Source organism: Lepidochelys olivacea (genome assembly GCF_965140295.1).
Source record: "Lepidochelys olivacea isolate rLepOli2 genome assembly, chromosome: 1".
In the NCBI taxonomy this organism is placed as follows: domain Eukaryota; kingdom Metazoa; phylum Chordata; order Testudines; family Cheloniidae; genus Lepidochelys; species Lepidochelys olivacea.
Window position 1 is genome coordinate 14,847,952 of NC_140411.1, and position 23,141 is coordinate 14,871,092.

A 23,141-nucleotide genomic window follows, 5' to 3' on the forward strand; every position below is an offset into this window, starting at 1 on the left:
CTTCATTTTTCTCCTTGGAATAGAGGGAGAATTGCATATATGTATTTATCTAGTTAGGATGCAGCTTCTTGAATCGTCTTGGAGCTATTATTGAAAAGTGTGACAATGGCTACCTTGTTATCAGTCTGCTCTTCCTATTTCAGTGAAGTCCAGTTTTCTTTGTCTAAGACTCCGTTTTGGCTCTGGTGGTGAACTGGCAGCAGAGTGTCATACCATGGCTTTATCCTCTTTGTGTAGCACGCAGAGGCCCAGTCAGGATCAGGGCCCCATGGTCCTGAGCAGCACCATACAAACCCATGTTAAGAGACAATCCCTGTCCCAACCTGCTTGCAATCTGAGGCCCCCAAACCTAAAATCATTTAGATTTATGTAACTTTACCTACATGACTCCTTCCAGGGAAGCCTATGGGGCTGCTCCATGAGTATGTTCTTAAATGTTTGCAATATCAGGGTCGAATTTATGACAAGGTGAATCAAGTGAGCCTAACAGATTCCTGAAGGTGGGGGAATGATGGTGGGGGGATCAGAATGCCTGGTGGTTACAGATTCGATACCTGCACTTTTAGCAGGTATTGAGTCAGTTTCCTTTTCTGCCTGAGTTCAGCAGGGGTGGGGTGTATCCCAGGCTGTAACCATTTCCTCCCCAGGCTCCCAGCTGGGGTGTATAGCCTAGGCTGTAACCCTTTCCTGCCCATGTTCCCAGCTGGGGGCAGGGGTGTATATCCCAGGTGGTAACCCTTTCCTGCCCATGTTCCCAGCTGGGGGCGTGGGGGTGTATCCCAGGCCGTGACCCTGCCCTGGCCGGGGATCCCAGCTGGGGGCGGGGGGGGGTGTATCCCAGGCCGTGACCCTGCCCTGGCCGGGGATCCCAGCTGGGGGCGGGGGTGGTGTATCCCAGGCCGTGACCCTGCCCTGGCCGGGGATCCCAGCTGTGGGTGCGGGGGGGATCCCAGGCCGTGCCCCGGCGCTGCCCGGGTTCCCGCCGGGGCGGGGTGTCGCCGGGGCGGCCCCGCCCCCGCCCCTTCCCGTCCAGCCGGGGGCGGAGTGAGCTGGTTTCCTTCTCGCCCGCGCCGCGCTGCCGCTTTACTCCGCGGCTGCCGGCCAGGGGTGACAGCGGGGAGGCTGCGCGGGCCGCGGGGGCGCGGAGCGAGCGGAGCCGGCCGGCTGCAGGGTTCCTCCTCCCGCTCCCCCGCCGGCCCGCTCCCGGAGAGGCGCCGATCGCGGCGCCCCGGCGCCGGGGAGGAAGCGGCAGGTCCCCCGCTCTGCGCGGCTCCGAGTCCCCGGAGGAGCCGGGCGAGGTAGGGGGCGGCCCCGGGGGGGGACACTCCTCGCCGGGAGCAGGCGCCCGGCCGCGGGAAGTTGCGCGGAGTGGCTCGGAGCTGGTGGCTTCCCCAGGTAAGCGCCGCCGCCCGCTGCGAAGGGAGCCGGGCCGGGGGACAGGACGGGGAGCAGCCGGCCGGCGGTGTCGGGGGGCGGCGCGGGACCCCCCCACCTCACACGCCGCAGGGGATGCATCGGGGCGTGTGACCGCTTTTCCCAGCGGCCGGGCGGGCGGGTGTGTCGCTCTCCTTCCCCCGGCGTCCTCTCCCCGACCCCGGCCGCTCTCTGGGGAGCTGGGCTGGGGGCGGAGAGATTTCCCCTGGAAGGGGGGGGGAGCAGGTGTTTTTGGAGGCGTCTCCCCTGGATGGGGCGCTTGTGCACCTCCCCTTAATCAGGGACCAGCGAGATGGGCTGCAAGCCCCGTGGGCTTGGCAGCTGGCTGAGCAGAGCAGCCCCGGGGGTGGGTAGGAGGCTCTCTCTGCCCTGTTCGGGTGGCAGTAGGATGGGGGGGGGTCCCTGGCATGACAGTCGCCCTCCCACCTTGCTCTCTGCCGCCCCAAAGTGTGGGACTGTGCCCCCTGTCCACGCGGGATGCTATGGAGGTGCTGGGCACGGGGGGCTTCACGCTGAATCTCGAGGGGCTTGTGTAAATCCTAATGAGGGTGGATGCCAGAGGTACAGCTGGAGCGGGGGCACCCAGGGTGGGGGTTATAGGATTGCTCACACGGGTGCCGGCGTATGAAAGGCAGCAGATTGTGATCGTTACATTTCATCTGGGTTGCATCCGGCTTTGTTTTTAGCACCGTGTTAGGTATGAGTGTGTGTTCACAGCAAAAGTGCTATCGGACGGACAGCATCTGCACTGCCCTAGCACCCTCTGGAGCCGTGTGTGGTATTTTTCAGGATAGGGGGTTATCTCGTGTCTTGAAATCCTGAGCCAGCAAAATCCGCAAGCCTGAGGTAGATTAATGCAGCCTCATTAGTTTAGTCAGGAGGAACACCCTGGGTCAATGCAGACAATTAGAAACCTCCCCTAGTGTCTTAATAAGTCTGACAGCATGTCTCTGCCTGGTGACACCTTCCAGGGGGTTAGCTTTGTTTTTATTAAATCTTCTTTATTCTTTATTTATATTGCTAGGGGGGAAATGTGCAGGAGAATCAATGGCCTTTTGCCTTCTTTGCAAAGAAAACACCAGAAAAGGGGGAAATTGTGAAAGGGAGTGAAGCAAGAATGAATGAAGGGGCTTGGGATGGAATGATACATGCTTGGAGAATATTCGTTTTATTTACACCCCCTTCCCTCTGCAATCCCTCTGTACTTCGTGGTGAATAGACTTCCAGGCATTGAAAACTGTTTGCCTTAGTGCTTTCTGGCATTAAAACTACAGAGATGCAGATCTCTTGGACCAGATGGCAAAGCAGGATTCTTCAATCCTGGAAATCTGTCCTCTTCAGATTTTGCAACACTTCCTATCTTTAAGAGAAGAAGAATCATACAGCAAATAACTTGATTTGTTATCACTCATACATATCCTGTCTGCTTGTGTGCTTTTTCTGGTGGCGAAGGGGAGGAAAGGAAATATGGATGTAATCTGAAATGCTCTGAAAGGTGCACACTGTTAGGCAGTAAGATGCTGTGGTGAAACTTTAAAGATTAGTTCTGATTCTGTTTGTACTGGCTTTTGATTGATAGCTCTACAAAGGAATAATGGGAGCTCACAGAACAGTTCTCTATAATGGGTTGTCTACATTAGAAAGTTCCACCATGCATTTACATGGTTAGACCAGGTTTCAGAGTAACAGCCGTGTTAGTCTGTATTCGCAAAAAGAAAAGGAGGACTTGTGGCACCTTAGAGACTAACCAATTTATTTGAGCATAAGCTTTCGTGAGCTACAGCTCACTTCATCGGACCAGTGCATTTTACTCTGTGGTCATGGGTGGCCAACCTGAGCCTGAGAAGGAGCCAGAATTTACCAATGTACCTTGCCAAAGAGCCACAGTAATATACCAGCAGCCCCCCATCAGCTTCCCCCCTTCCCTCCCTGCACCTCCTGATCAGCTGTTTTGTGGCATGCAGGAGGCTCTAGGGGGGAGGAGCGAGGGCACGGCAGGCTCAGGGGAGGGGGCAGGAAGGGGTGGAGTGGGGGCAGGGCCTGTGGCAAAGTCAATCAGTGAGCACCCCTTGGCACCTTGGAAAGTTGGCGCCTGCAGCTCCAGCCCCGGAGTCGGTGCCTGTACAAGGAGCCGCGTATTAACTTCTGAAGAGCCGCACGTGGCTCCGGAGTCACAGATTGGCCACCCCTGCTCTAGACGATGTAGACAGCACTGTGTCCAAAAAACCTGCAAATCGGGCTGTTTTATTTTAAAGACCTGTTTGGGATAGGATTAAACATTGCCTTTATCAGAATAAGTGGGCTGATTCTACCTTGCTTTGTGGTTTAGATTCACCACTACCTAAATTACTGGTCTGTAGATAGCATCTAGAGGGTCTAGTTATTGGCAGATTTGGTGTATATTCAGTTGCCTTCCATTTGAATTGTTGGGTATATTGGTCATCTGTTCATACATAACACAATCTATTAACACACCATCTAGCCATTGCCTACTTTCATCGTGGTCATTCCACAATTTGGGAAGAGGTTGCTATTTTTACCATATTTTTCACTTGCACTGTCAAGCCTTGAAGTCTGCTTCAAACTGATAATCAAACAGTAGTAATTCAACTGTAAAAAGCCACTTTATAAATCAGAAGCCACTCCTTAAATGCGCATATCAGATCAGTTGTAAGGCAGTTAATTTTAGAGTGGGTGTCTCCTTCAAGCTGTGCAAAACACTTCTTTAAAAGAAAAGGTTCTTTGTGTGTAAATAAAAGCAAAATGACCAGGATTTGTCCACTGCCATTCACAGCAGAAGCACAAATTAAATGAATTCTGGGCCAATACATTTTATTTGGTTTCTGTAGATTTCAGCAGCTAGCTCTTTGAAACTAATTTCAAAGCTTTTAATTTATAGAGGAAATAGTTTCTTTGGACCAGGAAGACTATGATTAGATGTGATATCTTGCATCTCCTCTGTGGGCCAAGGATTATTTGTTTCTTTCACTTTATAGAAAGTGCCATGCGTGTTACCATCCTCTATAAATAACTGTGTGCTACAATTGTCCTAGTTTTTTGTCTAACGTGTACTATTGTGTGGATTTGGTTATCCCATCATTATCTTATCTTCCAGGGTAACACTGAACAAGGTAAGATTCCCATTAGCAAGTGTCTTGTTGTGTCGGGTAGGTGCCCGTTGTTGCTTGAAGTGTGGCCTTTTATGCAGCAGGTGCGCCTGCTGGGGATGTTAACCAGACTCTGAATGATTCCTTTATCCATCTTTATCTCCCCCCCCACCCCCTTCAAAAATCCTGTCTTTCTCTCCAACAGTGGAGATCCAGCATGGCACATCTGGGCAAGGTGTGGATTGGAATTCAATTTGATGCTAAATGTAGTTAGAGAAACCATTATCCCCTCCAAAAGGGTTTTAATAACTAGCCCTTTTTTTGTAACTCATTATCCAAAAGATAGTGTGATTAACTGAGAAGATTTATTAGAGGCTTGTCAGACACTGCTCATATTTCTCCTTCAAGTGGCTCTGCTGCAATACTGTATTTCAGCTCCAAAACAAGTACGTGGCTCTTCCTTTCCCTGCACTGATTTACAATCTCCATGTAACTCTTTGTGGACACTCTTATGTTTCCGAACCAATGCTTCGTTGGTTATGTACGTACATTCTGTAGCTTTAAAACTAATGCTTGCTGGCAGGAACAATCCATCATTTGTTAATGATGTAACAAATCTGTGGTCACCTGGGATTTCAGTGTTGTCACTATATTGCATGCCACAGCCACACTAAATTATCTGATATCTGCAAGGGTTGGACTCTGATTCTCCTGCTTCAAAAGCCAAGGAGTAAGAGGAAAACCTCAGCAGAGGTTAACAGTATGGGGACTATGCCCAAAGTTGAGCTCTTTGATTCTGGTCAGAAGAGGACAGTGCTACACAAACCAGCCGGTTCATTTAAAATGCTAATACTCTGTTCCATAGCACCTTTCATCTTGCTAACATTAAGCCTATTAGAGAATCTCCATTTTTACGGGGGAGCTAAGAGACAGAACTGAAATTCATTGACCTTCTCAAGGTCGCATTGTGAACTAGAGACCACAAAGAATGGAACCCGGCATATCTGGTTCCCAGTCCCCTGCTCCAAGCACACTCCCTTCCAGGCAGGGTCCTTGTCTGTTTCTTTTGTCCAGTACCACGTACACATGGATGGTACTGAGCATGTAAAGAATGGTGGGTGGGGGTGTGTGTGTGTGTAAAGCGGGGGAAGGGTTTGTAAGGGAATTCTAAATGGTTGTCTGTAGTAACAGGAGATTGTTAAACAGTGACTGGAGAAAACTATTGTTTAATAAAACCCTAAACAATCTTGATATCTGGTTTTGTTGTGTTCTTTTTTTTTTTTTTAAGCCACTTTCTCTCAATTCCCTCCCCCTCCCACACCATTCTGAACAGCTGCCTTGTGATTTGTCTGGACTAATATCCTCTTGTTGCTTCATACTGTAAAACATAAGCCACCTTATCTCTTTAATATGTAGTTTAAAATATTTTTATAATGTTCCTGCCAAGAAAGACTTTCAAGATAAATGTGCTCGTTTGAAGATCTTCAAACTAGGTTTCTCTTGAATTGCTTGTGAAGGCAATCGTAAACCTTTCCACACTAAGGTTTATCTCGGAATGCATTGTACTTAATCAATACACGATTGAAGAGGTACCTGGCGGTTGCTTTAGTTTTGTCTGCTTTGTCCGCTCAGACTTCAATTACATTGTGTATAAGGATGATTCTGTGTAAGGGTGAATCTTCCACCCTCCCCTCCGCTTGCGTACGTAAAAAATCTGCAAATAATCTCTTGCTTAACTTTGGGGGCACCTGAAGTTTGGGTGCTAACGGCTCAATTGTAGCCACAGCCATGTTGGTCCCAGGATATTAGAGAGACAAGGTGAGTGAGATAATATCTTTTATTAGACCAACTTCTGTCGGTAAGACCTCAAGAGCTTGTGTCTCTCTCACCAACAGTAGTTGACTCAATAAGAGAGATTGCCTCACCCGCCTTGTTTCATTGAATTTGATGGGAGTTGAGGGTGCTTGGCAGCTTTTCAGGATCAAGTCTGTAAGGGTATCACATATATTTATATTGTGAATGTGTAAAGAGGCTGAGGAAGGGAAAAAAAGATCCCCCAACCTTCTCCACTTCTGCCCTCTGTTTTTGTGGAAGTGGTACCGGTGACAGACCACAAATCTAGGCATCGGTCCCGCAATGAGCTCTGTGCTGCCAGACCCCTGCAGCCATGCAGAGCCTCACTAAAAGCTCTTCTCTTATTTAGAAATAGCAAGTGCTTGCTTGGAAATGATTCTGTGCAATCATGGTTTATATATGAAAGCCCTATCTATTATTTACACTTCAAGGCACTGGTCCTGCAAGCTACCCCATGGGGATTCCATTGGGGCACGGGGTTCTGCAGGATTGCTTGGTTGGGGTCTAGGTTATTTCAGCTGAAATAACTCTCTGATCTACTGTACTCTTCTCCACTTGTACTGTTTGTTTGTTTACTATTTGCTATTTTGTTGCTCTGGACTGGTGATGCTAACCGGTCAGTTTCACTTTCCGACTCTGCTGCAGGGGTGGCCGACCTGGGGCTCCGGAGCCACGTGCGGCTCTTCAGAGGTTAATACGCGGCTCCTTGTACAGGCACCGACTCTGGGGCTGGAGCTACAGACACCAACTTTCCAGTGTGCCGAGAGGTGCTCGCTGCTCGACCCCTGGCTCTGCCACAGGCCCTGCCCCCACTCCACCTCTTCCCACCCCCTCCCCTGAGCCTGCTATACCCTGGTTCTTCCCCCTCCGAGCCTCCTGCATGCCACGAAACAGCTGATCGGGAGGTGCTGATCGGGAGGTGCTGATTGGTGGGGCTGCCGGTGAGCAGGAGGCGCTGGGAGCGGGGTGGGGGTAGCTGATTTGCGGGGGGGAGGGGGGGAGGAGGAGGAGGCTGCTGACGTATTACTGTGGCTCTTTGCCAATGTACATTGGTAAATTCTGGCTCCTTCTCGGGCTCAGGTTGGCCCTCCCTGCTCTACTGTTAGGATGATGCGATGTGTGACCTTCAAGGTAGGAGAACATGTGTTAAAAACAAACTCTGACTTAAAATGAAAAACACTGCCATTATTTCTCTTTGCAAAATCTTACACTCTGGGCATGTGCTACTGGCACCAAGCACTTATAAATATTGCAACTGTGCCACAGCGTGTCGTGTCCCCCCTCTGCTCCCCCCAAGAAATCAAAGCAGAAATTCAAATAACCTTTTTCTTTATGGTCCCAGGTGTGACGCACAGTGCAGGAGGGTTCTGTAATGCTGCTTTTCAGTCGGTGGGTTTTGCATATGTTCCTGAATGACATGTGGGAATGCATCAGGCATAAACAGCACATACGTGAAGGCTACATTTTCCTTTAGGAGCAGTGGCCTCTTCTAAAGTGTCTGTGTTTTTAAATTAACCAGATGGGATTTCTGTGTGTTCCAATTTCCAAGTGCTACCATGAGACACTCTATTAGATTAGGTCTCAGGCCACTTTTATATTTATTAATCTGTGTGATCACTAACACACTCACTGATCTAAAACTGCCTGAGTCTGAAATAATGGCAGCTGTGGTGGTGTATACTATGAAAACTGCAAGAGAAGGCAAATCTTCTGGTTAAAAGACAAAGAACAAGGAGATCTGTATATTTGGTTACTACAATTAATGAGCAGAACCTAAGAGCAGGTTCTAGTCTCAGGTCTGACATAGACTTGCAGCATAACTTTGCACAAGTCAGTTAGAGGCTACTTTTGAAAGACTGGCCCTAACTGTGGATGTTACTCCATACCCCTCTTCCCACCCCACCCCACCCCCCAGGTCCTGAGAACCTATGGCTCCACTTGCTTTTTACCCATATACCCTTTTCTCCATTTTCCAATCTGAGAAATGGGGATATAATACTTAGAAGCGTTGTGGAGTTTAATGTCTCGTAAATCATTTTGGGACATTTGGATGGAAGGAGATACAGAAGTACAAAGGATTTGTTTTGCTCATCCAGCCGTCAAAACTTTCTTCCCTCTGTTTTAAAATATTTCCTGCATGCCCCGGTTGTTCATGTGTAAACATTATAATGGGCTTATCCAATGCTTTGATTTATGCTTTCTTCTGAAAGATAAAGATTGGATATGTTTCTGGTGACAAGAGGGTACGGGGAAGGGGGACATCCTCCGAAATCATGGTCTCTTCTCTGTCTCCGCTTTCATGCTTTAATCTAGAGGGAAGCCCTGCCTGGAGAGAAGTTTCTTTAAGGTGTCAAGTCAGTGAGGTTTCAGAAGCAGTTGCCCGGCGAGGGTGATTACCTTCGTAGGCAAGTGTTGGAATTTCATATCAATCTATTCACTGATAATTTGCATCTCTTTTGGATGAGACTTAAACCAGACAACTGAATCAGCTGTGACACAAGATCCATGGTGCTTCACATAGGTAGAGGTGCATCTACACGTAACCTTTGTGAAACCTAGTGCCAGAGGCCAAAGTCTTCAAATCTGCATGCCTAAAGTGAGGCTCCTGAAGTCACATTTAGACACCCGAAACAGAAATGGTCTCATCTTAAAAAGGTGCTGAACGCTTGCAGTTTCCAGCCTAACTTTAGGCACTACTAGGTTTGAAAATTTTGGACAGAGGTTCTCTTTTGGACCCTGTCATATGTCAAGGTATTGGCTAACTTGGGTTACCTTCTCAAGGTGTAGGTGCTGCCTTACTCAGATCTGGGTTAAAGCTCTTTCTTTTAGAGTTATGATTCAATGACATCCTTCTAACTGACTACAGGTCAGACAGCTCTGTGTGTTCAAATATTAACAATGCTGGGTGTAAACGTGTCTTTTACATTAAATTACCTGAAAGCAAATTGCTTCTCGGTACATCACAAGATCATGCATAGCACCAATGCTGCATAGATGCTTGTTGGCTAAACACAAACTTGTGTGGGTACCCAGGAAGATAACTCTTGCTGTGCATAGAAAAATTAAGTCTCCAAAGCCTGTGGCACTATATCCATGCAGCAGCTGTCCCTGAAAAGTATAGAGAATGCGACAAGTACAACTAGAGTCCTGAGTGCAAGAAGAAATGCACTCTTTAGCATTTCTATAAATGTAAGTTTGAGGGCCCGTGCAAAAGCACCATGCTCTAGCTGTTTGAACTCAGGGCTGGGGCCAGAGTTCTAATCCTGACTCTGCCACCCACCTGAATCACCCTGTGAAGTTAAGCAAGCCACTAATCCCTGAATTTTGAGTGTCACTATTTTTGAAGACTTGACCTGAGACACTTGAGGATCTGATTTTTTCTTTTTATTTTTTTGAAAGAGGTGCTCGGCACTTAACTCCAGCTGAAGTCAGTGGGTGCTGTGGGGGCCCTAGAAGTGTTGAAAATTAGGCACAAGATGACTTGCATTAGGGCATCAGAAATCAGTGGCTACTTCTAAAAATTCTCACCCTCCCCCCTCTTTTTACCCTTCTGTCAGGGATAACTTGCCCACCTTTTTAAGGGATGGTGTGTGAAGATTATATTTAAAGTACCATGGAGGTCTTTGTTAACAGAGCCTGTCAGTTTGGGTTAAATGTAGCCTTAAATTTTAATACAGTCAATGAAAAATCACTCCCACTGCTTGGGGGCATAGGTGCTTTGATGGTGGGGTATGATTATATGGGGGACTGTCAGCCTGTCTCAGCCAAACCTGTGCATCCCCCATTCCTGTAGGTACTGCAGATTTGTGCAGGGATTTTGTGTTAGGAATCATTGTCCTGCCCGGCTGGAACCTGCTGAGCCTGCAGGAACAAGATGACAGTGCTTTGCACTTTCCACAGAGAGCTGGAAAACCTGCACTTTTCTGTGTGTGTGACCCTAAAGAACATTGACAGAGCTTTAAGCATTGTCATATCTATTTAAATGTGACACAGTTGTCCTTTAATGGGCTGTTAATGGCTCTGCCTTAAACCTGATGTAGGAAAATTAGTCTGTCGCACACTTGGGAAGCTAAGATGGTGACATTAAGGGGATTGCCAGGAAAGGGATGGGGTGGGGGCCTCCATCAAGGCCCAGGGGTATTAGTGGGAAGCTCAGATCTCTACTACTAGCAGCTAGGTGGGTGCTAACCATGGACTTTCCCCAAGGGACTAGTTTTACAAATCTGCCTCCTATTTAGTAATTGTCTGACAAATTTTGGAATTATACCCCCCTGCCCTCCTCTTCCCTCTCTTCTTCTCTCTCTCTCCCTCCACACACCGTGCTCTCACTCTGAGAAGAAGATCACTACTTTTCTTTCAGCCCCTCCCAAACCCAGTTATCCAGAGAACTGTGAAACAAGGCCATAGAATAGCACCTGGATATTTGGTGTCTGACCCCAAATATGGTGATCAGTTAGACTCTGAGCATGTGGGCAAAACGTATCAGCCATTCACCTGGGAAGTAATTCTCTGTAGTAACTCAGTGCTCTTGCCATATAGTGCGCCATCCCTAGCAGTTGAGGATTTTTGGTACGGGCAGTTGCCGAGAGGCCACGTGCCATTGTAGGCAGTCCCATCGTACCATCCCCTCCATAAACTGATCAAGCTCAGACTTGAAGCCAGTTAGGTTTTTTTGCCCCCGCTGCTCCCCTTGCAAGGCTGTTTCAGAACTTCATTCTTCTGGTGGTTAGAAACCTTCACCTAATTTTAAGCCTACACCTAGATCTTTTCCTCCTCTGTTGCTTCCAACTGATAAATCCCCAGTTTATAGCAAAAAGTAGTCTTTTTGGTCCCTCAATTCACGACTTCGCACTTTGCACTATTAAATATCTTCCCATTTCTATTACTCCAGTTTACAAGGTCATCCAGATCTTCTTGTATGATATTCTGGTCCTCCTCCATATTGGCAATACCTCCCAACTTCATGTCATCCGCAAATTTTATTAGCGCACACTCACTTTTTGTGCCAAGGTCATTAATAAAAATGTTAAATAAGATTGGTCCCAAGACCAGTCCCTGAGGAACTCCACTAGTAACCTCCCTCCAGCCTGATAGTCACCTTTTAGTATGATCTATTGTAGTCGCCCCTTTAACCAGTTCCTTATCCACCTTTCAGTTCTCATATTAATCCCCATCTTCTCCATTTTAACTAATCATTTCCCCTGTGGAACTGCATCAAAAGCCTTACTGAAATCCAGGTAGATCAGATCTACTGCATTTCCTTTGTCTAAAAAATCAGTTATCTTCTCAGAGAAGGAGATCAGTTTGGTCTGGCACGATCTATGTTTTGTAAAACCATGTTGTATTATCCCAATTACCATTCACCCGCTATGTCCTTAACCACTTGCTCTTTCAAAATTTGTTCCAAGACCTTGCATACAATTGAGGTCAAACTAACAGTAGTTTCCTGGATCATTTCCCCTCCCCACCCTCTTAAAATAGGAACTATATTAGCAATTCTCCAGTCATAGGGTACGACCCTCGAGTTTACAAATTCATTAAAAATCCTTGCTACTGGGCTTGCAATTTCATATGCCAGTTCCTTGAATATTCTTGGATGGAGATTATCCAGGCCCCCCGATTTAGTCTGATTAAGCAGTTTGAGTTTGGCTTCCACCTTGGATGTGTGGTAATTTCTACTTCCATATCCTCGTTGCCATTAGCCACCCTGCTGTTAGTAGCACATGTCATAGATTCATAGATATTAAGATCAGAAGGGACCATTATGATCATGTAGTCTGACCTCCTGCCACAGGCCACAGAATCTCACCCACCCATTCCTGCGATAAACCTCTCACCTATGTCTGAGCTATTGAAGTCCTCAAATCATGGTTTAAAGACTTCAAGGTGCAGAGAATCCTCCAGCAAGTGACCTGTGCCCCGTGCTACAGAGGAAGGTGAAAAACCCCCAGTGCCTCTTCCAATCTGCCCTGAAGAAAAATTCCTTCCTGACCCCAAATATGGCAATCAGCTGAACCCTGAGCATTTGGGCAAGATTCACCAGCTAGATACCAAAGAAAGAATTCTCTGTAGTAACTTGGATCCCACCCCATCTAACATCCCATCACAGGCTGTTGGGCCTATTTACCATGTATATTTGAAGATCAATTAATTGCCAAAATCATGTTATGCCATCATACCATCTCCTCCATAATTTATCAAGTTTAATCTTAAAGCCAGATAGGTCTTTTGCCCTCACTGCTTCCCTTGGAAGGCTATTCCAGAACTTTGCTCCTCTGATGGTTAGAAACCTTCATCTAATTTCAAGATGGCCAGTTTATATCCATTTGTTCTTGTGTCCATATTGATACTGAGTGTAAATAATTCCTCTCCCTCTCCGGTATTTATCCCTCTGATTTATTTGTAAGTGGGGGAATAGTCCTACTATTGTGGGGAACTTTCTTGGCTTCTGCACTACCCTGGTGAAGTGGGCTAGCGAAAGAATCTGAGTCCTTGCTCCCACTTCCTTTACCCAGTGGCCTCCCTGCCCTTGAGGACTCCCCTTCCACTCTCCTGTCTGGCAGAGTCCTCGTAACCCCAACAAGGCTGGGCCCAGGCTCGACCCCCAACCCTGCTGCGGTCACCTAGGACAGGGGCTAGGGTGTCCCCACTCTGGGGTACTCTCTCTGCACTGGGCACTTCTCTGACCCACTGACTATTACATACAAGTTAAAGCAAATGCAAGTTATTTAATCAACAATTAGTTTTAAAAAGAATAAGGAAAAATGGGAAAGGTTAAAGGAAACACATCACCCCGCTCTGTGGCAGGGAACATCACAAACGGTGTCTCTGGAGCGTCAGGGCAGTTCACAGTCTGTTCCTTGTAAGTCCCAGGCCTCCTGCTCAGGCCCTGGCTGTGCTGCAGGGATGCTGTGGGCTGGACACTCGCTCTGGTGGTGGTCTCAGGCTCTAAGTGGTAGGACCCTTCTTCCCAGTGTCGCCCCCGCCCTGTCGGGGTTATGATCCACGCCTGGCCTGCAGAGCCTCTTGGCTGAGGCGTCTCCCTGTGCTGGGCCTGCTGCCCAGGGTCCCCCTCGGTCTCCCCAGCTGCTCACGACACCTGGCCCAGGACTGCTCCAGCCCCAGCTCCACCGCTTGGTCTCTGCGCTGGTGCTGCTGCTCTGCCTCCAGCTCCCTGGGCTGCTTCTCTGGCCCCTCTGGCTCTGGTTGCTGCAGCTCTGCTCCCAGGACAGGTCTGCTCTGCAGGCTGCTTCTGTGACTCTGATCCCAGCACTGACCTGCTTCCTGGGCTGCTTTCCTGGCTCCTCTGGCTCTGGTTGCTGCCGCTCTGCTCCCAGGGCAAGTCTGCTCTCTCTGGGCTGTGCCTCTGGCTTTGAGGCTGCAGCTCTGCTCCCAGGACAGGTCTGCTCTGCAGGCTGCTTCTGTGACTCTGATCCCAGCACTGACCTGCTTCCTGGGCTGCTTCTCTGGCCCCTCTGGCTCTGGTTGCTGCAGCTCTGCTCCCAGGATGGGGTCTGCTCTCTCTGGATCTGGCACAGTTCTGCTCCCCAGCTCAGCTTGAGCCCCTGCTTTCTCCTTAGCTCGGCCCCACTCTGTCTGACCCAGGCAATTCCAGCTCACATGGAGGACGGGACTTCCCTGGCCTCCTGATTCCCTGATTAGCCTGCCCGCCCTGTCATTCAGGCTGACCTGGAGCATTGGCCTCTCCCCATTGTTCCTGGGGACTATCAGTCTTAGGGTCCTGATTTCCCATAGACCCTTCCCCTTTTAGTGCTGGGAGCTAGCCAACAAAACACCCCCACTGACTGTTAGTAAGGGGGCAATAGTCCCCTTACATATTTATAGAGAGCAATCATATCTCCCCTCAACCTTCTTTTGGTTAGGCTAAACAAGCCAAGCTCCTGGAGTCTCCTTTCATAAGACAGGTTTTCCATTCCTCGGATCATCCTAGTAGCCCTTCTCTGTACCTGTTCCAGTTTGAATTCATCCTTCTTAAACAAAGGAGACCAGAACTGCACCCAGTATTCCGGGTGAGGTCTCACCAGTGCCTTGTATAACAGTACTAACACCTCCTTATCTCTACTGGAAATACCTCGCCTGATGCATCCCAAGACCGCATTAGCTTTTTTGGCACCTTGAGCGAAAGCTTATGCTCAATAAATTGGTTAGTCTCTAAGGTGCCACAAGTACTCCTTTTCTTTTTGCGAATACAGACTAACACGGCTGCTACTCTGAAACCCATCATTAGCTTTTTTCACAGCTATATCACATTGGCGACTCATAGTCATCCTGTGATCAACCAATACTCCAAGGTCCTTCTCCTCTATTACTTCTAATTGATGCGTCCCCAGCTTATAACTAAAATTCTTGTTATTAATCCCTAAATGCATGACCTTACACTTCTCACTATTAAATTTCATCCTATTACTATTACTCCAGTTCACAAGGTCATCCAAATCTTCCTGTATGATATCCTGGTCCTTCTCTAAATTGACAATACCTCCCAGCTTTGTATCATCTGTAAACTTTATTAGCACACTCCCACTTTTTGTGCCAAGGTCAGTAATAAAAAGATTAAATAAGATTGGTCCCAAAACCGATCCTTGAGGAACTCCACTGGCAACCTCCCTCCAGCCTGACAGTTCATCTTTCAGTATGACCTGCTGTAGTTTCCCCTTTAACCAATTCCGTATCCACCTTTCAATTTTCATATTGATCCCCATCTTTTCCAATTTAACTAATAATTCCCCATGTGGCATGGTATCAAACGCCTTACTGAAATCTAGGTAAATTAGATCCACTGCGTTTCCTTTGTCTAAAAAATCTGTTACTTTGTCAAAGAAGGAGATCAGGTTGGTTTGGCACGATCTACCTTTTGTAAAACCATGTATTTTGTCCCATTTACAATTGACCTCAATGTCCTTAACTACTTTCTCCTTCAGAAATGTTTCCAAGACCTTGCCTACTACAGATGTGAAACTAACAGGTCTGTAGTTACCCCGATCACTTTTTTTTCCTTTCTTAAAAATAGGAACTATGTTAGCAATTCTCCAGTCATACGGTACAACCCCTGAGTTTACAGATTCATTAAAAATTCTTGCTAATGGGCTTGCAATTTTATGTGCCAATTCCTTTAATATTCTTGGATGAAGATTATCTGGGCCCCCCAATTTCGTCCCGTTAAGCTTTTTGAGTTTCGCTTCTACCTCAGATATGGTAATATCTACCTCCATATCCTCGTTCCCATTGTCATGCTACCATTATCCCTAAGATCCTCGCTAGCCTTATTAAAGACTGAGGCAAAGTATTTGTTTAGATATTGGGCCATGCCTAGATTATCCTTAACCTCCAATCCATCCTCAGTGTTTAGCGGTCCCACTTCTTCTTTCTTTGTTTTCTTCTTATTTATATGGCTATAGAACCTTTTACTATTGGTTTTAATTCCCTTTGCAAGGTCCAACTCTACTTGACTTTTAGCCTGTCTCACTTTATCCCTACATGTTCTGACCTCAATAAGGTGGCTTTCCTTGCTGATCCCTCCCATCTTCCACTCCCTGTAGGCTTTCTGCTTTTTCTTAATCACCTCTCTGAGATGCTTGCTCATCCAGCTTGGTCTACAACTCCTGCCTAGGAATTTTTTCCCCTTTCTTGGGATGCAGGCTTCCGATAGCTTCTGCATCTTTGACTTAAAGTAATCCCAGGCCGCCTCCGCCTTTAGATCCATAAGTTCTTCAGTCTAATCCACTTCCCTAAGTAATTTCCTTAATTTTTGAAAGTCAGGCCTTTTGAAATCAAAAACCCTAGTCGCAGATTTATTTTTGTTTATCCTGCCGGTCAGTTAGAACTGAATTAGCTCATGATCAATTGTCCTCCAATCTATATCTGGGAAGTTAAAGGTGATCCATGCCTGCCAATAATGGGCGGGGAGGGGGAGAGGATAGACAGAGTGAGGGCCTCCAGTTTCAACAGTGTTACTGAGCATGCTCAATATGAGCCAAGCAGCAAATCTGGGAGAAGGCATGTAACCCTGCATACCCTCTGCCCCACACGTTGCCTCTAAGTGGCAGTATGACCAACGCTACATGGACGCAAGGACATGTCTCCATCCTAAAGCACAGGGATTAATGCTTGAGGGTAGTGTAATCTCCAGGGCCCATTCAGTCCTGAGGGTATGTCTACATTGAAGTTGAAAATCTGCAGCTGGCCTGTGCCAGCTGACTTGGGCTCATGGGGCTTGGGCTGCAGGGCTGTTTAACTGCAGTGTAGATGTCTGGGCTCGGGCCGGCGCCTGAGCCAGAAGGTGTACAGTAACTCCTCACTTAACGTTGTTTCATTGCTGATCAATTAGGGAACATGCTCGTTTAAAGTTGTGCAGTGCTCCCTTATAACATCATTTGGCAGCTGCCTGCTTTGTCCACTGCCTGCAGGAAGAGCAGCCCGTTGGAGCTAGCTGGTGGGGGCTTGGAACCAGGGTGGACCGGCAGCCCTACTATCTGCTCCTGGCTCCCCTTAGTTCCTTGTGCAGCAGCTGCCCAGCAGGCTATCCATTGCCGGCAGTTCAGCTGTCCCTCCCTGCACTGCCGTGTGCTGCTCCTGCCCTCTGCCTTGGAGCTGCCCCCAGGAGCCTCCTGCTTGCTGTGCACAGGGCCAGATTAACCTTTTGTGGGCCCGGCGCCAAACATATTTGTGGGCTCCTGTGACGTTCCCCTCTGGTGTTGTCTCGACCAGTGATCTGCTAAGCCTCTCCAATCCTTGACTCTGGGAGCCAGCCTTACCTTGCTCTGCTGTGAGAACCCCCACTCCTGGGCTGTTCACACACAGTCTCTGGCATGTAAGCTGCTTCCAGCTACTCGCAAGCGAATGACACTAGCCAATATCTCCAGTCCCAGACACAACCCTGGGAACCTCTGTCTTGCGGTGTCCAGTTTATGCCCACTGGACGCTGCAAGCTTATATAAGTTCATCAATTTAACAAAGAAATTGATATGTACGAGGCTTGTTGTTCCAAGGGGAGCCTCTGACACACTTCAAACCAAACACACTGCTTCAGGTAGAATAAACAAATTTATTAACCATAAAGATAGATCTTAAGTGATTATAAGTCAAAGCATAACTAGTCAGGTTTGGTCAAGTGAAATAAAGGGAAAACACATTCTAAGCTGATCTTAACACTTTCAGTGTCCTTACAAACTTAGATGCTTCTCACCACAGGCTGGCGGGTAACTTTTCAGTCAGGCTCTCTCCTTTGATCAGCGCTTCAGTCGTTTGGTGGTGGAGGTGTCTGTAGATGTAGGTGGAAGAGAGAGAGCATGGCAAAATGTCTCTCCCTTTTATCATGCCCTTTCTTTCCTCTTGGCTTTGCCTCCCCCTTCAGAGTCAGATGAGCATTGCCTGATCGCAGTCCCAAACTGCCCAAAGGAAGGGGGTGACTCCCTCGAGGGTCTAACAGGGTCTTTTGTTGCTGTCTAAGCCAGTGTCCATTGTTCCTATAAGGCTGGGCTGGGTTTGTCCCATCCGTGCCCTGCCGAGATGTGAACTGCCTCTCTGTTCTTGGAGAGTTTTTGCATGGGCTTGCTTTAAGCCATGAGGATACATTTTCAGCCTCATAACTATATACATGAAATTATAACCTATAACTTTACTATAACATTACTGTAACAATTACTATAACATCACTATAACAGCCATACTCAGTGCATTATGAGCCTTCTGAAGACACCCAACATGACAAACTTTGCATTGGATACCATGCAATCATTTTATAAAGATGAACATGGGGGTGTAGGGTGTTCTCCTGAGGTACAGAGCATCACACCTCCCCTCTTAGTTTACAGCAAGAGGGTTAGTCAGTGACTATCTCAAAGGCAGTTTCTTGTTATAGTTCTCTTGGCATCCAGCCATTAAGGCCATGAGGCAGCATGCCTCAGTTTCCCCATTAACACACAGCAAACCAGGTGTGGTTTTCTTTATGACAGGTTTCAGAGTAACAGCCGTGTTAGTCTGTATTCGCAAAAAGAAAAGGAGTACTTGTGGCACCTCAGACTAACCAATTTATTTTCTTTATGGTTTCTCTGCTGTGATAGCTTTAAACCTGTTTACAGGTATTAATTGAAAAGTAGCATTATCATAGGGTTTAACATCAGTGTCGAAATTCTTATCCCCAAAACTTAAAATTTAATACCAAAATTTTTATCACAGATCGGTGTTTACAAGTATCTTTATGATACCACACCCTCTATTCAGTTAGTGTAGTTTGAGGTTAGTTTGTTCATTACCCATGGTTTCCTTTGACTCCCTTCCATGTAATCAGTCACTGGCTTTTCTTTCCCTCCAGCGTTTCCCTCTGTGTGGGCTATTAATTTAATCATGTTTCTGGAATTTTGGTGCCTCAGGGTCTGGCAAGATAGGTGTTCAGGGGGATCCTGCACATTGGCTGGCCCTTTGGGGAGCGGTCTCCCAACCTCAGGACTGTACATATGTAGAAAATTCAGCTTCCCTTTTGGGGTTACCCTGTGTTTCCCCCTCCCAACACGGAGTCTTTCCCTGCCCCCTAGCTTAGAGGGCTGTGATCTGTGCTCCCTGGGCTAGGTGTGTTTACCCTTTGATTGGATTCACCCTTTCCCGGCAGCTTTCCCATAACTCCTCTCTGTGTCTCACCAGCCTGGGGGAAAGCCACCGCCCACACAAGTTGGGCCCTCTGTATTCTGGCAGACTACCACCTGGGAATTTCCTGGTCTTAACTCCTCGCTGTTACAGTTACTTTCCAAAAACTTATCAGGAATAGCATCCTGAAAAATTGGGACCTGGATTGGGGTACCCTCCCTCGCCCCTTTCTCTGTCCCCAAGAAGTCAGCTGTGTGACTGCTCCCCTCCAGAAGGTCAGTTACACAGTTCCTTCTCAAAACGTGGGTCACAGGCTGAGTGCCTGGGTGCACAGATGCTGACCAGCCATCCTCCAAGTGTCCTGGGCATCCTGCCCCAAGTGCCTAGTGAGGAGACATTCCTGCACCCCCTACTATTCCTTCCCCTGTTTCCTCCTCTGGGCCCCCTCCTAAGACACATTTCTCTGTGATGCCTAAGAAGGGTTCTGTCTTTTGTTCAGCTGCACAACTCTGCCAGCTAACAACTGGGACAGTTTCCTTAATCCCTGACAACACCTCTCCTGCCCCTGTGCCTGAGGGCATGTGGCCTTCTGCTGGAAAGGAGCTAGTCTCAGCCCCTCCCATACTTGGAAGCACCCTGCTTCCCTGTTTCAGAGTAACAGCCGTGTTAGTCTGTATTCGCAAAAAGAAAAGGAGTACTTGTGGCACCTTAGAGACTAACCAATTTATTAGAGCATAAGCTTTCGTGAGCTACAGCTCACTTCATCAGATGCATATCGTGATATGCATCTGATGAAGTGAGCTGTAGCTCACGAAAGCTTATGCTCTAATAAATTGGTTAGTCTCTAAGGTGCCACAAGTACTCCTTTTCTTTCTGCTTCCCTGTGTTAGTCACAGGAATCCTCACCCACCTCAGTGCTTTCTGAGATCCCCTGCCCCTTCCTCCCATGGAAGCAATGGAGCATGGCGCTGGGAGGCCAGTCCCCGGAGCGAGGGGCTAGCCAGAGGCAATGGGGCATGGCATGGCAGGCTCTGCCCAATGTGAGGGCACTGTTTACAAACCAGCAGTTGCCAGACGCACAGTGGCCTGCCTGGACCTGTGCTGCCAGTATGCTCCTTCCCCTCGGGAGCGGGCCCATGCCACACCACACAGCTCTCCCCTGACTCCCTATGGCCAGAAGCCCCCTGAACCCACTGCCCAGCGCCCCCCCCCCAGACCCACCCACAAATGCACAGCACCCTGCACAACACCACCCCTGCCCACAGCCCCACCACAACTGCCCCGCACCCCCCACAGAACCCCCACTCCCTAGTGCCCCAACACACACAGATCCTCCCGCCCCTTCACAGCCCAGCACCCCCGCCCCCGAGACCCACTTTCCCCAAGCCCTGCCTCCTGCCCGCACTCACCGGCCCTGCGGCAGCGCAGCCAGGGCTGATCCCAGAGCCGGGAATTGCTCCGGCCCCTTGGGCGTGGCGCGATCAGGCAGGCCAGGAGCTGCCCCAGCCGGGGTCCCTCAAGACGCCCTTGCCTGGAAGGGCCCAGCCAAGCCCCCCACACTGTTCTCCCCCCCCCCTCACCTGGCTGGGACTGGCCAGGCTTCTGCACCAGTCCTAGCGGCTCAGCTCTGGGTGGGGAGACGGGTGGGGCCCCACAGGTGCTGGGAAGCAGAGACTGCCCAGAGCCGGAGATGCACTGGGGTCCGGCCAGGGGGCTGAGAGGGCAGGGGGTGGGGCCAGAGGGTGGAGAGGAGCCCTCGGCCAGGCCGAGAGGGGCAAGTGGTGGGCGGGGGGAGCCAGCGGGGTTTCGGGGCGCAGTGCAAGCGGAGCAGACTGTGGCCCCTTCGCAGCATGGGCCCGGCTCCATGGAGCCGTTGGAGTCCTTGTAAACCTGGCACTGGCTGTGAAGCGTGGAGGTGGGAGGGGGGGGGAAGAGAGGTGCTAATGTCAGGGTGTCCCCCCTCCCCCTGCTCCTGTACCTTTCCACAGAGCGGGGGGACATGACAGGGCTTGCGAGGGAGGGATCTTGCTGGCAGCAGCTGCTTTCTCAACTTGCTGGCCTACTTAAAAAGGCAATGTACTTAGTGGCGTCAGTGTACTTAAAGGGGCAATGTTTGTCTCTCTCACACTCACACACGATGTGTGTCTCTGTCTCTCTGCCATGCTGTCTCCCCTCCCTCCATTTGTGCTGCCTTGTAGAGTGTGAGGCTACGTTTACGACAACGTGTTAACCCTTGAGGGCTCAGTGGAGGGCTAGTTCATCATTTAGCATAAGGCATTCCCTAGGAAATATCCCACCCTCTGAATCCACCACCTCAACCAAGCTTCACAATCATCATTGCTGTTTACAGTATTAAATTCTTTGTTTAAAACTTATACTGTGTGCACACACATATGTATGTCTATGGGAAAATTGGATTCGCTTAATTTCGTTTCGCTTAAAGTATCATTTTTCAGGAACATAACTACAAGGTTAAGTGAGGAGTTACTGTACACTGCAGTTAAACAGCCCCATGAGCCCAGGTCAGCTGGCATGGGTCAGCTGTCGGTGTCCAACTGCAGTGTAGACATACTCTGAGGCAAGAGGTCAGAGGGTAATAACCTCATTACTGCCTAACTGGGCTGGATTTGAACCAGTGACCTCTATTGCTACTAATCCCCTGGTGGCCTTGTCATCCTGGCATGTGAAAAAGCCATCTTGTTATGAGTAAGAATGTGGTAAGTTAGCAGGAACTTCCTCTAAAGAATGGAATCGTTGAGCGTATTTTGTGATGAAGCTTTAACATACTGTTTTTCCTTCAGAGAGCCCCTGCCAGGAGTAGTTCCCATGGCTTCATTTCTAAGAGGAGAATGAACTCAAAGAAAATGTTCAGGTCTTTCTAAAGATACAACATTAAAACACCTAAAAACTCTCCAACTTGAGACAGCCCCTAAATACTTGCTTAAAAGTGGTACATTATGGTACTCATATTTGTAGTAATGCTGGTGTGATTGTTGCCCTCTTGGCCAATGCATAGGGGGTTAAACTGGGGACTTCCAGAGCTAAAAGCATGAGCTGCTACAGCAAAGAACCTAAGCCCCATAGCTGGGGGCTGTAATAACTCCTATACCCTGTAGATTGGCCCAGTGGGGGGCCTGTAACACACACTCACTGGTATGTTACACTAGCCCTTAGAGGGCACCCTTGTACTGGGCGCTGTATAAACACACAGTAAGAGACTGACCTTTTTCCCCTCAAAGAGCTTGCCATTCAATAGCAATGGTGGAGGAAAGGAAGTAGTGTTATCCTCATGGTACAGATAGGGCAAACTTTGTACGTCCGCTCCCCAAGTCAGAGGTTCCCCAACCTTTTCAGGGTAGTCTCCCCCCCTCCCCACCCCCCACGAGTGGGGCTGAGGCTGGGGGTGGAACCAGGAGCTTGGCTGTGGCGGGAGTAGCGCTGGTTGGTGCTCCCTCCCTGCCTTTCGTGGCAGCTGGGCTGGGCCCCAATGCACGCCCCGAATATTTCTTTGTGGGGCATGCCCCACTGTTTGGGGACCTCTGCCCTAGGTCATGTGGAAAGTCTGTGGTAGGGCCAGGAATTGAACCCAGATCTTTGCAGTCTCTGTGCCTTAACTGCAAGACCTCCCTCTCCCTCATGATAAGAGTGAATTAAAAAGGACACACTTTTCATACAAGAACTCGATGGGAACGTGCAAGTTAAGAAGGCTGTGAAGTGAAGCGTGTGTGATGCCTCGTCTTTTGGTCTGATTTTAGTGCAACTTATCTCTTCTTTTTTTAAAAAAAAACTTTTAACTGGTTTAATTCCTGGTTCCTTTTCTGAGCATTATCTACAAATTTCTATCTCAGTAGCATCCTTCTAATGAACTCTGAATGTGTTCAGGTGAACATTTTCAACACAGATAAAAGAACCCAATGCACTTGAGGGCTGCTTCAGACTGGAGCTCTTTATCAGCACTGGGACATTGGTGAAACAAAAGTGCCAGCTCTTGCCAAGCCCGTAGGCATTCGCTAAGAACTGACAAACTCTTAGCTGGAAACCAAACCAGCTCACCTGTGTAATTTGGTTCAAAATATGTATTAGTCTAATGTATTTTAGTGTTTTACTCTGAGGTGCTTGTGAGTTGCTGCATGTATTAATTTC

The 23,141-nt window shown here is 48.4% G+C and overlaps 1 protein-coding gene across 3 annotated transcripts in view; it reads left to right on the top strand.

Annotated features, from left to right (window-relative positions):
* The first annotated feature begins 1,073 nt into the window (after positions 1 to 1,073).
* Positions 1,074 to 23,141, top strand: part of GDPD5 (glycerophosphodiester phosphodiesterase domain containing 5) — a 339,945-nt gene continuing 317,877 nt past the window's right edge. The window contains exon 1 of one of the 3 annotated variants that reach the window (XM_084616709.1): positions 1,074 to 1,395. The gene's annotated coding sequence lies outside the window, so the exon portion shown is untranslated. The remainder of the gene's footprint in view (positions 1,396 to 23,141) is intronic. The other 2 variants (XM_084616707.1, XM_084616708.1) reach the window with 2 other exon arrangements.